We start from the raw sequence: 15445 nt of genomic DNA on the forward strand, positions 1-15445 counted from the left end.
ATATGAAGTATGTTGATAAGCTCTCTGAATTATTCTGGATATTATCAAGAGATCAGGATTATTTTCCCTAGTTTGTGCTTCTCTGAAAACAGCCAGCTTTATTCATGGCTCCAGCAGAATAAATTTCTTAGCTTCTTTAGTTCTCATCATCATTGACTGACTACACATTTATATGTCTCACCTTCAGTCCCATACAGAAGCCATCTTTCAATCTCATTATCAGAATTCCAGATTCTCAAGAGACAATAATTAGTCTTGTAAAACTCGTTCAGATGTTTATCTCCTATTTGTGCATTCATTGAAAGGATATCAGTATCCTCTCAATAAAAATTCCTGAGATCTACTACCATGGTTATTGGCAGGGGAGTTGATTTCCCATGAAAAAGGTGTGAATTTTAAGTTTGGTTAGAATCAAAATGTTATTCATTGATTTCTTTTAAATATAATTAAGGAATTTCTGGCATAAGGCATGTGGCTTTGTATTGTGGGCAGCTAGAGGAACTGGTGAATGTTGACAAAGTTTGTGTTCTAATTGAAAATTGGACTGAATTTTCCTTTAATTTAACTCTTTTTAAAAATAAATCACTGAAAAATAGATAATTATCTTAAATTTTTTTTATGCTAGTTCAATTAATTGGAAAAAAATGTATAGAAAGAAATGGCCAAATATCAAGGAATTAAGAAGAAACCTGTTCAAAGAGTTTGGTCTTCCAATCGTTAAATGAATGAATGTGGTCAAAACAGACGATGAATTAATACACTCTAAGATGGTACCGTCTTCGTCAGTTCCCAGCATTGTACTCATAAAGTGAGTAAAACTTTAAAATCCTACTTTGCGATACAATACTGTATTTTGTCTTATTACATTTGGGTGAGTTTAGGTAGGATGGCTGTTTGACAATATGATGTGGATTAGGTATTTGAGATTTATGTAACGGAGGAAGATTACTTTTTTTTTTTTTTTAATACCACCTCTTTAGGAAAAGAAACTATTGAGAAACCAGTCTTGGGAAAATGATAATCAATGTCATGGAAAATAAATAGATGGAAAACAGCTTGATAGTTAAAAGCTCTAAGCGATTCCTCAGCTCAGCCCTCAGTGGAACACTTTCCTCATTCAATGACTAGATGTACTCTTCTGATCTGCACCACTTAATGCAATTTGAATTAGAAAATGCTTTGATGAGGCAAGAAACAAGATGTACGGGATGAGAAGCCATCCTTGCTCCTGCCTGCAAAGCCTGAACATATATGAACATTAAGAGGGTAAATTGACTGCTTTTTAGACTTGGGAAAAATTTTAAGAGTGAATAACTTGCAGAATCTCTGGTAATGTCTATCTCATTAGGAATAACATTTTGAATCATCATATCTTTCCAGAAGATTTTAAATAAGCCCGGACTAGTGTTTTTTTGTGTGTTTGTTTTTGATACATTTCAGCACTCTATATTGTTGTCACTAGAGATATAAAGGGATTTCTAACCAAGCATTTAGTGGTACTAATAGGTGATATAGCTTAATGCCCTGAGACAGAAGTTACACTTGGTTATCCTATGGGAACTCATAAAGTAAATTTGACTTACTATACACTATTGCATAACAAACTTGCACTATTGACTTATACAAATTTAAAATTATTATAACTTCTTGGTGAATTAAATCATTCATCCATTCTCTCATAAATCCAACCAATATTTATTAAGCAGTTAGTACTTACTAAATTCCCCTTATAGCTGTACTTGGAAGTCCTGGTAAGAATCTGCCTTCTTACATGACTTCCACTGTGATACTGCAGTTGAGAAAATAACATTTCTATCCGTTTTCTAGTACTTTCCTTATCATTCATTATTATTATAGAGATCAAAATTCGTTATTTGACTGCATCCATAGTTTTGCTGCTAGGTTATTAAAAAGGTGTAATTACAAAAATAGTGAAGAAAAGAAGCCAGGACAAAGGCAAGAATACATGATATGTAAAAGTAGAGAATAATTACAGGTGAAGTCCAGAATGAGGAAAAAAGCAGAAAATGAGGAAAAGTATCTTGTTTCTTTCCTTAAATGTATGGAGAATTATGAATAGTAATTAAAACCACCCAAATTTTTCTTGCTAAAAAATTATACTGTATTAATAAAATGTTTTCTTTCACCAATGTTGTATGTAAATTCCCCAGAAATTTTATTACAATGCAGAATAGGGACTCTAATATAAGGGCTTGTGAAATAAAATTCATATTTTATAGTGAGACAAAAAAATTTAAACATAAAAAATCTTTTTCTGCCCTTTGGCCTCCCCTCTCCCCTACCGTGCATTGTGTATCTGCATTATGCATCGACCAACCTTCCCCATCAGTGCCAATACCTGCCCAACCATAAAGAGCCACGTTCTCCTGGCATCAACAAAACAATTTAAAAGATAACATTCCTTTTTGATCTTGTAAGGGGGCACAAGATCCACTATAATGATGACCCATAGATCTGGATTATGTAAACTGTTAAAATAACATGTCGTTTGATGTACAGCCCTCTGTCTCAAAAAACATATAACTGCACCTTGCCTTCTAATAGACAGAACAATTCTCAGAGCTTTCTGAGATGTTCTTTCTGGGTTATAATCCTAAAAGTTTACTTGAATAAATTTTCCCATTTCTTCTCAGATTGTCTGATTAATGTTTCATCAACAGGCTCATAGTTCTTGGTCTAGTATGCCTTCTCATCTTTAAAATTATGATAAATGCCAAATATAGAAAAAAGTTTAGGAAATAATATAATGAAAACTTACCCACCACTCAGCTTAGTTACACCTATCTTGTCATAATTCCTTTGGATTATTTTTATAGGAGTAAAATACTATAGATACTATTCAAAATATGTGTATCCCTCTCCATCCCAATTATTTATCTCTCACTGGAGGTGGTTACCCTCTAGAATGATGTATTTATTATTTTTCTATGCTTTGTCTGCCTAATTTTTTTTGCCATTATAATAATGTTGCAATGAATATGACAGTCCTTGTCTCCTTCGGCATATGATTGGAGACGTCCTTCAGAAATTTACCTACAATTTGAATTGCTAGGTAACAAATGTGTAACTTTAATTTTACTAGATTTTTCCAAATTGCTTGCACTTCTAAATTATTATTCAATGAATATGTGTTAAACACTTACTACATGCTAGGCACTTGCCATTGTTCCAAGAATATAGCTGTAAACAACAAAAAAAATTGCTCCCAACTTCATCAAAATTTCATTGATTGAACTGATTTACACTCACTAAGTAATGCATCAAAGTTTTTTTGTTTTAATCTACATCCTTACTAATACTTGGCATTGTTAGATTTTAATATTTATTTTTTAAACTGATGAGTGTGAAGTGGTATGTCATTATTTTAATTTACATTAACACATTGCTGTAAGACTGAGAATTTTAATAAAGTCTTTGGCAACGAATTTCTTTTTGTAAATTGTTAACAACTATTAATGACACGTAAATGAGTTATTTAATACACAAAAAAGTAAATTGAGAAAAAAAGGAGTTTGAAACCAAACCTTGAGGTCCTCCAGTACTTAAAAGTCAAAAGAGGTGGAAATAGCAAAGAGAATTAACAGGAAATATGCCATAAGGAAGGAGAAAATTTGGAAGATTATGGCATCTTCGAAGTCTAGAAATGTGAGTTTTCTAGAAAGAAAGGATTGATAACTATTACAAATATTGCTGAGAGGTTGAGGAAGATGGGACCATGGTATGTTCACCAGATTACACATCTAAGGGAACACCAAGTATCATTGTTCCTACTTCCTCAAATATGTTTATTACTTTTTTTAGATTTCTCACTCCTTCTTAACATGGCTTTTAAAAATAATTTTCTAAGTGTTATCATTTCTTTTGCCTGCATTCAAATGTTTCTCAGTACACACAGCATAAAAGACACATTCCTTAGGTGGTATATAGGAATCACTCTGGTTCACTCCCTGCGTATCTATCACCTTTTAGATTCTTTAGGCTCTAACTCTACTAAACTACTTTGAATTCTTGTTATATGTCACACTGTTTGCCAGTACTCAAGCTCCTTTACCTGTGATGTTCCTTACTCGGAGAAACTTTTCCAACAAGGTTTTCAAGATTATGAATTCCTCTGAGGAACCTGCAGAAATACCTGGAAGTCATTAGCCACTTCTGGCTGTGGATCTGAGCCTGCCAAGTTTACTAATAGTTATTCCTTCTTCTTAACTGCATACTTACTGTATTCCAGGTGTTCTGGAAAGCAGGCATGCATACTGCTACTACATTAATTTTACTGTCATGAGGAGTGGTGTTGAAGAAATTGTTCTTAGCAAGGGCGAGTAACTAGCTCCGGGTCACTCTGATAAGAAGATTTGGATTCAAACCCAGATCTCTGTGTCTATATACCCTTGTCAATGATGACTGGATGTGTAGATATAAAGATGTGTTACTTGCTGTTCCTCCGTAGCTAAATCCCACTGGCTAGCTGTGAAATCAGGCCCTTTGTTTTCCTCTTAAATTTGTTTTTAAAATGCATTTATTTATTTATTTTTGGTGGAGGTACTGGGGATTGAACCCAGGACCTTGTGCATGCTAAGTATGTGCTCCACCACTGAGCTATTACCACCAACCCCCCACCCAGGACATTTTTTTAAATTAAAAATTTTGCCACTTAAACTCGGGGGAAAAAAGTTGTCCTTTGTGCATGAGTCACTTTGTGTTGCGGAAGCGTTTCATAGATCAGCTGTATCCGTAATCTATTTAGGGCAGGACTCCTTTTTTCCCCAACATAAGCCACAAACTCACGCAGTTGGTAATAGACGAAAAAACGTATTAACAGACAGATTGGTGACTGTTGGGCTTAAGTTTAGTAAATATTATGACTTTGGAAAATTACTAGATCATTAATAAACAGGAATAAACACACATACAGAAACACAAAGAGGGAAACATACACACAAAGAAGTCTAAGCTCCATAGCCAGGCCTTTATCTTTCACTTATTACTTCTGTAGTAGTTTGCTTACTAGACACACATCTGGGAGTTTCAACCACTTTAATACATCTCTTCCACAGGGCAGCCAGCTTAAACATTGCTTTCAAGTTGCCATTTCATTCTCCCTAATAATTCTTCATTGTGGGTGAAATAAAGTCTAAACTCTTTAATGTGGATTAATGACCCGTCAAAACTATGCTTGAGCCTTGTCTCACAACTCTCACTGCTTCCATACTAAAGAAACACTGACTTGTTAACTCTCTTTAAAAAAATAGCCCAAACTTTTCCATCTGTTTGGCTTCACTGAGACAACTGTCACCCCTTAAAAATATTACCATTTATTTTCTACCAAACTACACCTTCGCAGGTAGGTTTAAACCTTTCTCTTCTCTAAATTGTTTCTTCTTAATCCTTGACCACGATGATGCTTCCCTCACATAAACTTGCATATATATTGATTGATTAGTGTTAAAACAAATTATTAAGTGAACTAGCATAAGTCTATTCTTTTCATAACTGCTATGAATTCTTATCATAACTGCTAAGAGAAGAGATAGAAAAACAAAAGATAAAGATGTAAGATGTTAGTAAGTATGGTCTCCTACTTAAAAATATTTTTAGATGCAAAATGTAGAAATATCAAGAATTTGAGATGCAATGGGAAGTTAATTATATCCCATTTTTCAAATAAACATCATAAAATAATTCAGCTTAGTACCATATCTCGAAGATAAATGAACTCTGGTTTTCTTTGGGATTTGCTAGCACATAGGTTAAAAAAAAAAAACACATTATATTTTATATCCAACTTCTGCTGACTCTGCTCCCAACTACATTAGTTCAGAAGGGCAGTGCTTCTGCATGTATCCTTCATGGAGCTGGTGATAAACACCTCATGCTTTCCCTCTTGTTGTCCTTTTTGTGCATCTTTTTTCGTTTAAATCAAATCAGATTTTAGATATGGATATATGTATGTATATAGCAATAGATATCTGATTTGGTGGGTGTGTGAATCTAGGCACATCTAAATGTCAGCTGAGGCTCAGTTAGAAACATCACACAAAAACAACACTGCAGTGTTAACACTGAGTTTCTCAAAATGTTTCCTTCTTCCCCTACTTTTCCTCTGCCTTCTCTCTCTCTTCTCTTTTTCATCCTTTTCCTCCCATCCTCTTATTTCTCCTCTTCCTATTTCTCCTCCTACTCCCTACTTCTTTTTTTAAAGTGTATAATTTCTTCATTTAAAAATTATGTCATGCTGCCAAGTTTTATCCTGCATTTTAAGCACACTGAGAAGTGCTGGTGATGCAGTTATGATCATGGGCCGTTCATCAAGTCACAAGGGTCAGGATTGTGTTTGGTCCATGATTGAAAATAACAGACACTAGTAAGAAATCATTAAACCTAGCAAACTAGTCTAGGATCTAATCCTTTCCAAATAATGATAGAAATGGCCACATGAGTTTTAACATGCTAATTAAAATATTAGCACCATTTTTTGTCTAGAAACAAAAAAAATCATAAGAAGACTAGATTCTAGACTGTTTGAATAATTTACAGACAGCCCATGTGAGTTTTTTTAAGGTCATCTCCATATTCCAAAGGCATTCAGCCTCTTAATACCAGATACCTCAAAGAAATAAAGAGAGAAATGCCTTTTGATGTTCTGGACAAAGAAGAAAATGGCAATATGCAATTACTTTTCCCTGGTCCCAAAGCCAGAGAGGTTTTTATTGTCTGGACATTTGTTAATCCCAAGAGTTCTCCCAATGAACATTACAAATACTAACCTCCATCTCAGAGACTGGCTCTTGGGAATATAAACTTCAACAAGTTCCTTTTTAGTTGTTTGGCTTTCTTTTTTTCCCCTTTGTGGTGTTACTTTTTGAAAATACAAGATATTATATCTTCTCTCACACACACACATCTCTGTAGGCATCTATAATACTATGCTCACTTTTTCTTTGTTGTTTATTCATAGTGATATTATCACTAACATAATTACCAAAAAATCTTTGTTATAACTTAACAGAACTCTATAATCAGATTTTAGCAACTATTTCAAAAAAATATTTTTAATTTTAGCTTGCTTATATGATCTTGATAGTCAGTTGGTCTAGGGTCTTGTTAAAAAATGTTTATGTTCTGATCTACCTTTACATAATGTAACAAAGTTACTTTGCTTTTTAGGAACTCAAAAATATTGTTTAAATTAATGAAACAAGGAAGTTATTAGGGTGAGGTGGCTCTAATGCCCTGGTGACCTACGTATGTAAAGCAAAATCTAAGCCTATAGATGCTTCAAGGTCACAAAATTGCAAACCAGTCATGAACAGCCAGCCAGGCTGTCAGCCAATCCAGCCAGCAACTTCCTTACTTTGCTTTCATCTCTTCTCTATAAAAGCCGCTCCCCACGCTCCTGCACTAGACTGAACAATGACTATATGTTGCAAAAGGAAGTGCATCCCAAATACTTGAATTTAAATGTCAATATATTTAAAGGCTTACTGAATACAATGGCAGCTATATTTAATAGTAAGTTATAAACTAACAGACGTAAGACATGAGTGTAAGCTCAACAGAGTGGTAACCTGAGAAATTTGTGAGGTCCCAGACCCTTAAAACAGATTTTTCAAATACTGTTTATGGTTATTTATCTGAAATATGTGACTGATTTAGCTCATTTGCCTTGTATTTGTTGACAGCATTTAGCTTTGGATTTTTTAGTGGACTTCCTTTCTTATGGTTGGATTTGTACTTTCAATACTTCAGTGACATTATTTGACCATGATAATCCTTTACGTTATAAGTGAACTCAAATTAATGTATTTTCCACCATCTACTAGTTTTAAATTCTTGGTCTAGACTATAATCTCAAGGAAAGATATACATCTGGAAACATGTATAGCAATGCAGATAATTGGGAATTTTGAGGGAAAAGTAACGTAAAAAAACACATTCGCATAAGTAAATAGTGCTTTTATTTTGTAAGTAAAGGAACTTTAAAACTTTAATATATTTTAATGATAATGAAAACACATCTATAATTTTAATATTAGCATGATTTCAATTGCTGCTTAACAGTTGTGAAAGTACTTCTGGAAATAAATTTATTTAGAATGTAAAATTAAAGAATAGATATTAAAAATACTAAAAATTGATTAAATATTAATCCAAAAATTAGATTTGACACTGTGAGGACATTTCATTAACAAATGAATCTTTCAATTATGCTTATTATTCAATAGCCTTAAATTGGAGGAGATAATACCAGATTATGGAATTAAAACTAAAATGCTTCAACAATGACACTGTAACATTCAAAAGGTCATTACATAAATCTAAATACGTATCACAAAATTATGTTAAAATTTCAGGAATTTATGATTGCCTCACAAAAGCATTAATATAGCCATAAAACATATGATTTAATCCAAAGTAAATGTTTCAAATGGTAAAATTAAAATAAAAGCTGGAACCCGTGTGTAAAGTAATTCATTCTGATGATAATACATTATAAAGCATTGTGAGATTAAGTTGATAATCTGGATTATCAACATACCTTTCTACAATATGCAAGTAAATCATGCTTAGGAAATTTTATAATACCATTTATCATCCCATTAGTAAATCAAAGTATAAAGTAAAATGTTGTAAAGGAATGGCCTATAAATTTTAATAGGGTTTTATCTTTTTTTTAACCAATGATACTTAAAGGCACCAAAAATGAATGCAGAATTTTAAAAACCAACATAAGAGTCAGGCATGTATGTTGATTTAATAGGAGTAGCAATCAGTTTTTATTTGAAAGAAATAAAAATAGATATAATGTTTACAGACAATTGATTACCCACTTCCCATAATTTTATTTTTGAAACAAAAACTAAATGACCCAACACTTATATTCTAAAAAATAAAAAAGGACATTTTAAGAACATAAGTTGCTAAAAATTTTCTTTAGCTGCCACCTATTTTTTGGTTTCTGTTTAAGAAGGAATGGAATGAGGTCACCATCAGTCCGTACAAAGGAGTGGGAGTTTAAGGTTGCAGTAACTACATACACTTTTAGAATTCTGCATGAGGGATCTGTTTTTTCACCATTTATTTATTTATGTATTCAGTCTTTTTAATATTAGTATCACCTCATGAATATTTATTTTACATTTTGAGACATATTTCAATGCCACTTTATGTTGTTGCTCAAATTGTGCTGGTTTTGCTCACTGGGTGCTCTTTAGTTCATGTCTGAGTTCCTTTGACATTTGACATATTCCTGTCATTGTGTGTGTGTGTGTGGGGGGGGGTAGGGTTAGCACTTTACTGTTTGGCACCACAGAATGTTCTAGGCTCATCTTACATATTTTCTGTCGAGTCCTAAGATCAATCATTTCTCCAGAAACCTCTAGTTCCTTTAATGGAGAATGATACTAGGCCAAGATCTGCTTCTGCGTGTTTGTGTGAATGCAGATTCACAGAGCACAGCCAGCTCTTTTATTTATGTCATGGCTCTGGTTGTTGTCACGCTTGTTTGCACTGAGACCTTATAACCCACAAACCCCCAAATATTTACCTTCTGACTCTTTACAGAAAAAATTTGCTGTCCCGGCTGTATAACACAATTGCTGGCTTAAAACAAAAAGCTCAGTCAATAACCATCTGTTTGGCCTTTATAAGGTTCAAATTAATTGAAAATTATTTTGTTGTTGAATTTATGAAAAATGAGTTTTTAGCATTATGTAGATAATATGTAACATATCTATCATACAAGTCATACAGGCTTTTCTTACAAATATAAATTCTAAAGATTATTAAATGAGAAATGCCAGTTTGCACTGGAAGTCAGATATATTGATTTTATTTTCATGCTTATTACTTTCTGACACCATATTGTGAATTTGTGAAGAGAAAGATTTTAGAAGCAAATACCCAGACAACTGGCACTTTTAAATTTAACTTTAAAATAAACTCTTTATTTTTATTAATTTTATAATTGTGGTGACATCACTTGTTGAATTAAAAAAGATTCAAGAGCAAGTTAGATGTCAATTTAACTTTATAGAATTTAGCCCCAAATTATATAAAATAGATAGCAATTAAATTTCTTACTCCATTATTGTCCACCTAACATATTTCTCCCATGCACACAATGATTCCTCATTTGTAAACTAAGTGCCAACAGGAACATTTTTATTAACTTCTTAATTATGTTCTAATAAACAAGCTAGTGGTCTTATCTTTGATATTTGTGAAATCACTAATAAAATATTCTTAATAACTGTATCCAGCCAATTAATTTGCTCCTCTTCAGTTTTTCCCTAGTTGGTTTATTAAAGGTGACATATATTGGATTATATTTCTAACATTTCTAAATAATAAGACTTGTTATAAAACGTATTTTTAACAAGGTTCAGAACATGTTAGAAACATAATTCAGCATATAAAGGGAAAATGTTTTAAAGTAATTATGTAATTTTTAAAAAGACAGTATAGTTTCCCAGAAATAATTTTTAAAATTATTTCTTGTCTCACTATTTGCTAGAATGAGACTCATAGACAAAAATAATTAATTTGAGATTCACATTTTTCATTAGTTCTGTGTGTTGTTACTTCTGATACACACGAGATATTCCACAGCAGATGGTCAATCTAAAATATTAGTGACATATGGCTAATGTTTCAGGAAAGCCTGGTTCAAAAGATCATAATTTTATTTTTCTTTTATTTAAACAGAAAGGAAAAAAGCATATTTAGCAGCCCAATTTCTTTATTCCTATAGTATGTACTTCATAACTAAGTGGATCTGCAATGAGGGAAGACAAGTAAAATGTTCCACTGTGAATATATTGGCTTTGCCTTTCTCAGCTGTACAGGCTTCCTTCTTAGGGGTCTAGAAGAGTCTGAAAATTTGTCTTTTTATATATCAAAATGCTCAGTTAATTAATCTCCCCCACATATCCCATTTCATGAAATTACATGCTAATTTTTGCAAAATATCCAAATACTTTCAAAGTGCATGAAAAATTATCAAACTCTCAATTTTAGATATAAATGTCAAGCATTCTTTTTCACTACATACCAGAATCCTGTTAGTTAATTGACATGATATTTGAAAAAAAAAAAATCTTACGAAAAAATTGTGCTAGTAAAATAATCAGATAATCAGACTGAATTCTTGGTCTCAATTTACTAAATACACTGAAGGAAAGTTATATTTTAGTGTGTTTGTTTGCAAGAGTGATGCAAAAAAAAAGAGAGACCTTATTTTAGTACCTAAAGAAAAACTAAAAACAACACCAGTAACAAAACCCAAAGAACTGGATAGCTGTATTTTCACCAGGCATCATTCTAGGCAGTGGAGGTAAAGCAGTGAAGTTCCAAACTTGTGGAGTTTATATTCTAAGGGGGAAATGCACAATTCATGAATAAACAATTAAATGCATGTTATATAATTGGGTAGTTGTAAGTGCTATAATTAAAAAAAAACATAAGGCAGGATAAATAATAGAGCCAATTGTAGTAATGGTGTACTTTTCTCAAAGATAATAACTTGAGAAGACTATGATGTGATGGAGTGTTGGTTCTGTGATACGTCTCCTAGATCTCCCTTCAAGACTGATGATCTTATTCTCCCAGGTCCTAGGGGGCAGTTGATGTGTCTCTTTGGATTTCCTGAACTGAAATGAGTGGCCTCACCTAAGGTCACATCCTCTTCAAGGAGGCTTGCTTCCAATGCCAGGTCAAAACAGGACTGATGGAAGATCATTCCAGTTTCTGAACTCCCTGTGTGGTTGGATGAGGCATTTATTGAGACTGTAGCAGTATCTCTCTCTGCCCAATCCTGCTTCCTTCCTTTCCATTCCACAGGTGCTGCTCCTGCAAACTCTTTACTCTTTGTCTCAAAGCTGGCTTCCCAGGGAACAGAAACTGCAACATGAAGTAAGGTACACAAGTTTTTAGAGGAATAACTTTCTAGTTTGCGTTAATAGCAATTTCAAAAGCTTTGGCAAGACAAAGAACTAGATATATAAAAGGAGGAACAATGGCTTCAGTAGAGCGGTGGGTAGGTCAGAGGGGCAGGATAAACACCTTCAGACAGGTAGCCGGAGACCAGAGCATGTAGTGTCCTGGGTACACCAGTGATGGTATCAGTTCATGAATTTATAGTAGAACTCTTAGAGTTTCAAGCATAGGGTTTAATATGTTTGAACTTTTTCAAAGATCACCTAAGTTAGGGTGTTGGCTTTGCAAAATGAATTAGTACATTGACTACTGATCAAAAATCATTCAATTTCCTCCAATTACCAACCATATTTTTCTAAGAATCTTTAATTTGAATTTAATTAAATATAAAGAAAATTTATTAGTCTTCTCTTCATTCACTCATCCATCCCTGTATTCAATAAATTCTCATTCATTCAGTTCATATTTACTCACTGTCTACTCTGTCTGAGAAGGCACTGTGATAGGTGAACATGACAAAGATATTTCTTTTCCTAATGTAACTTTCAGTTTTAGAACAAAGTGAGCATAATGAAGAACAAATCACACAATTAATTATTTACTTGTAATTGTATTGAGTGTTAAGAACAAGAAGCATAAAATCTCACATTCAGATTAGGAAAAACACAAGAATTTTTTAAGACTTTAAAACCAAGATTTGCTGATACAAACTACTATATATAAAATCGATAAACAAACAAGGTTTTACTATATAGCACAGGGAGCTATATTCAATATCTTGTAATAACCTAAAATGAAAAAATACAAAAAGGAATATATGTATATATGTATAACTGAAACACTATACTGTACACCAGAAGTTAACACATTGTAACCTGATGATACTTTAAAAAAAGAAAAGAAAAAGAAAGGGTAAACATTTAGCAAATAGCTAGGAAAAGAATGGGCAGATGCTGCAAGAGCAGGGAATAAAGAAATTGAATCTTTATTTGTGTAGGATCTGAATTCTTGGTGTAGGACTCCTGTTAACGTATAACACTGAATATTTGCATCTCAAATATTAAATCTGATTTAACCCTAAATTATTTAAAATTATCTAAATAGCTGAGTTTAAAGTGTTTAAATAAACACTTTTTACTTTTGGCTTACTATGCTTTGTCTTTCAGAATATGGTCTCTCCTTGAACTTTTTTTCCCCCAGTTTACTTGCAATTGATTGAGACTTGAGTAAAGCAGATGTTATGGTTATGATCTGCTTAAATTGAAATATGATTAAAAATATTCCCACAAATCACTCATTTTTTTCACACCGTTTTGGAGAATTATGAGTTAGCCTTGAATCAGTCTGATCATTTTTGCATTACTTTCTGAAGTTTTCGTTTCCACATTACTTTTCACTTTTCACATTCACCCAATTATTAGTACTTTGCATTATTTAGAAAAGATTAACAGGAAAAAATTTAGATAAAAGGTGATTTGTGGAAGAACTCACATATGTTAAAATTTTATGTATATGTACATACACATAACACACACATACAAACACATAATACATACCCATGCACCATTTATAAGTTATATGTACAATGTTTTAAATTTATGTGAAATAAATATCACACTGTTTTATTTAAATATTACATAAATATGTGCATATACAAAACTGGGATAATACTTACTGGTTGCTAAACACATGCCAGCTACTTTCCCATGTATTCTACAAGTATTAACTCAATTCTCCAGCATGTGAGGTAGGTACTATTAACAGCTGCAGTTTACAGGAGAAAACAAGGGATTAAGTAGTGAGCAGCTATTTTTCAAAAAAAAGCTAGGATTTGAAATGAAGAACCTGTGTTTATAAACACCCAGCTGTACTATTTACCTACAGGATCCTACCCTGAAGGATGTCCATCTTTGGGGAAGAGTAATAGGTGTTCTTATGTTCTTTTGTTTTCTTTTTCTTTTTTATTTTGTTTTCTATAATGACTAGGTGTTGTTTTTGTAATACACATAAATAAAGCGACATGTAATCTTAGAAAATAATTTATAATGTTTGGATTTGAGATTTTTTTTAATATTTCTAATTAATGTTCAATCAATATTCCTGCTCTACATTTTTGACAATTTTTGAATAAATCACAGATTTTTCAGGTCTGTCAAAAATGAGCTGCCTATCCCAACCTTGTATCTTGGTTACTTCTATGAATCTGAGACATACTGCTTTAAAAATCTGCCTAAATATTTGAACCAAAATAAAATTCTAAGAAAACAATATAAGATAGTCATCTTGCACCCTGTCCAGACCTTTTTTAAGAGATGTGTTGCTTTGAGATGCATTAACATAGTATTTTCAAATTTCAGTTTATGCTATCCTAAAATAAACTTTAAATGCATCCTAAAATAAATTTAAAATAAAATTTAAAATGAACCTTTCTTAATTTTTTAAAATTAACAACCAAAATTTTAAAGATTTTCAGGAGTAACTTCTGTAGTATTCTATTTCCAGTTCACTTTTCCCACAAGTTTTCATCTTGGTGTATTCAAGCATGAAAGTTTTTATTGAATTCATATTATACTCTACATATAAAAATGATATAATGTGATTATTTAAAAATTTTTCCTGTGATCATAAGGCTGTAATGATTAAAATATATTCTTAGTTTTAATTAGTAAAAGTATCAGTACATCCTTGTTTGAAAAATTATTAAAAAGTTACCAATTTTGATGAGCAATTAATAAACACAAAAGATTAAAATTTTGGAAATGTTTGTTAATAAATTGAATAGGGCTTTTTAAAAAATTATGATGTATATGATAACCACAACTTATTACAGAAAGAAACAGTTTGTAGGTTAAATTATAAACCTGTTTTTTTAACTTCACAGGTGTAAGTGCTGAGAAACTTTGTTCATGTAAATAATTAGGGAACAATAGAATGTGTATTAATAGTCAAATTTCATATTTTTCTGAATTTCATTGAGTTATATGACATAAAACCACATTTGGGTCAATCATTAAAAATTATTCATAATGACTTATGAATCTTATGTCAGTTCTATTTAGGTCTTCAATTTTATATGGAGAAAAAAAGTGAAACTACCAAGTCTATGTATTAATTGACAGTCAAGTCATTACGTTGTTTATTTTTGTAAGTTCTAGAAAGTATTCCAAAAAGATCTTACTGACACTTGATTCATTATAATGTTTCACTCACACATTTTATTTTAATTGTTGCATTTAGAGATACATTTTTTAACCTGATATAGTTGGAAAATATAAAAAGTGTTGGAAAACAAAACTTAATTTTGATACATACTGAAATAAACATTTTTTGAGAATATCATTGTATTTATGTGTTTTAAATATATTTTTATCAAAATTTTTAGATTAGAGATTTTACATATTATTTGTATGGAATATATACAACATATAAAAAGAAAATTATGATTATGTAATGTATGACACATGTTAGAGTGGAGTGAGCCACCTGAAAC

The 15445-nt window shown here is 31.9% G+C and overlaps 1 long non-coding RNA gene across 4 annotated transcripts in view; it reads left to right on the forward strand.

Annotated features, from left to right (window-relative positions):
- The first annotated feature begins 647 nt into the window (after window positions 1-647).
- Window positions 648-15445, forward strand: part of LOC140700455 (uncharacterized) — a 108691-nt gene continuing 93893 nt past the window's right edge. For all 4 annotated transcript variants that reach the window (XR_012078857.1, XR_012078853.1, XR_012078849.1 and 1 more), the window contains exon 1: window positions 648-808. This is a non-coding gene — a long non-coding RNA (uncharacterized lncRNA). The remainder of the gene's footprint in view (window positions 809-15445) is intronic.

This window comes from Vicugna pacos, chromosome 2, assembly GCF_048564905.1.
Source record: "Vicugna pacos chromosome 2, VicPac4, whole genome shotgun sequence".
NCBI lineage: Eukaryota > Metazoa > Chordata > Mammalia > Artiodactyla > Camelidae > Vicugna > Vicugna pacos.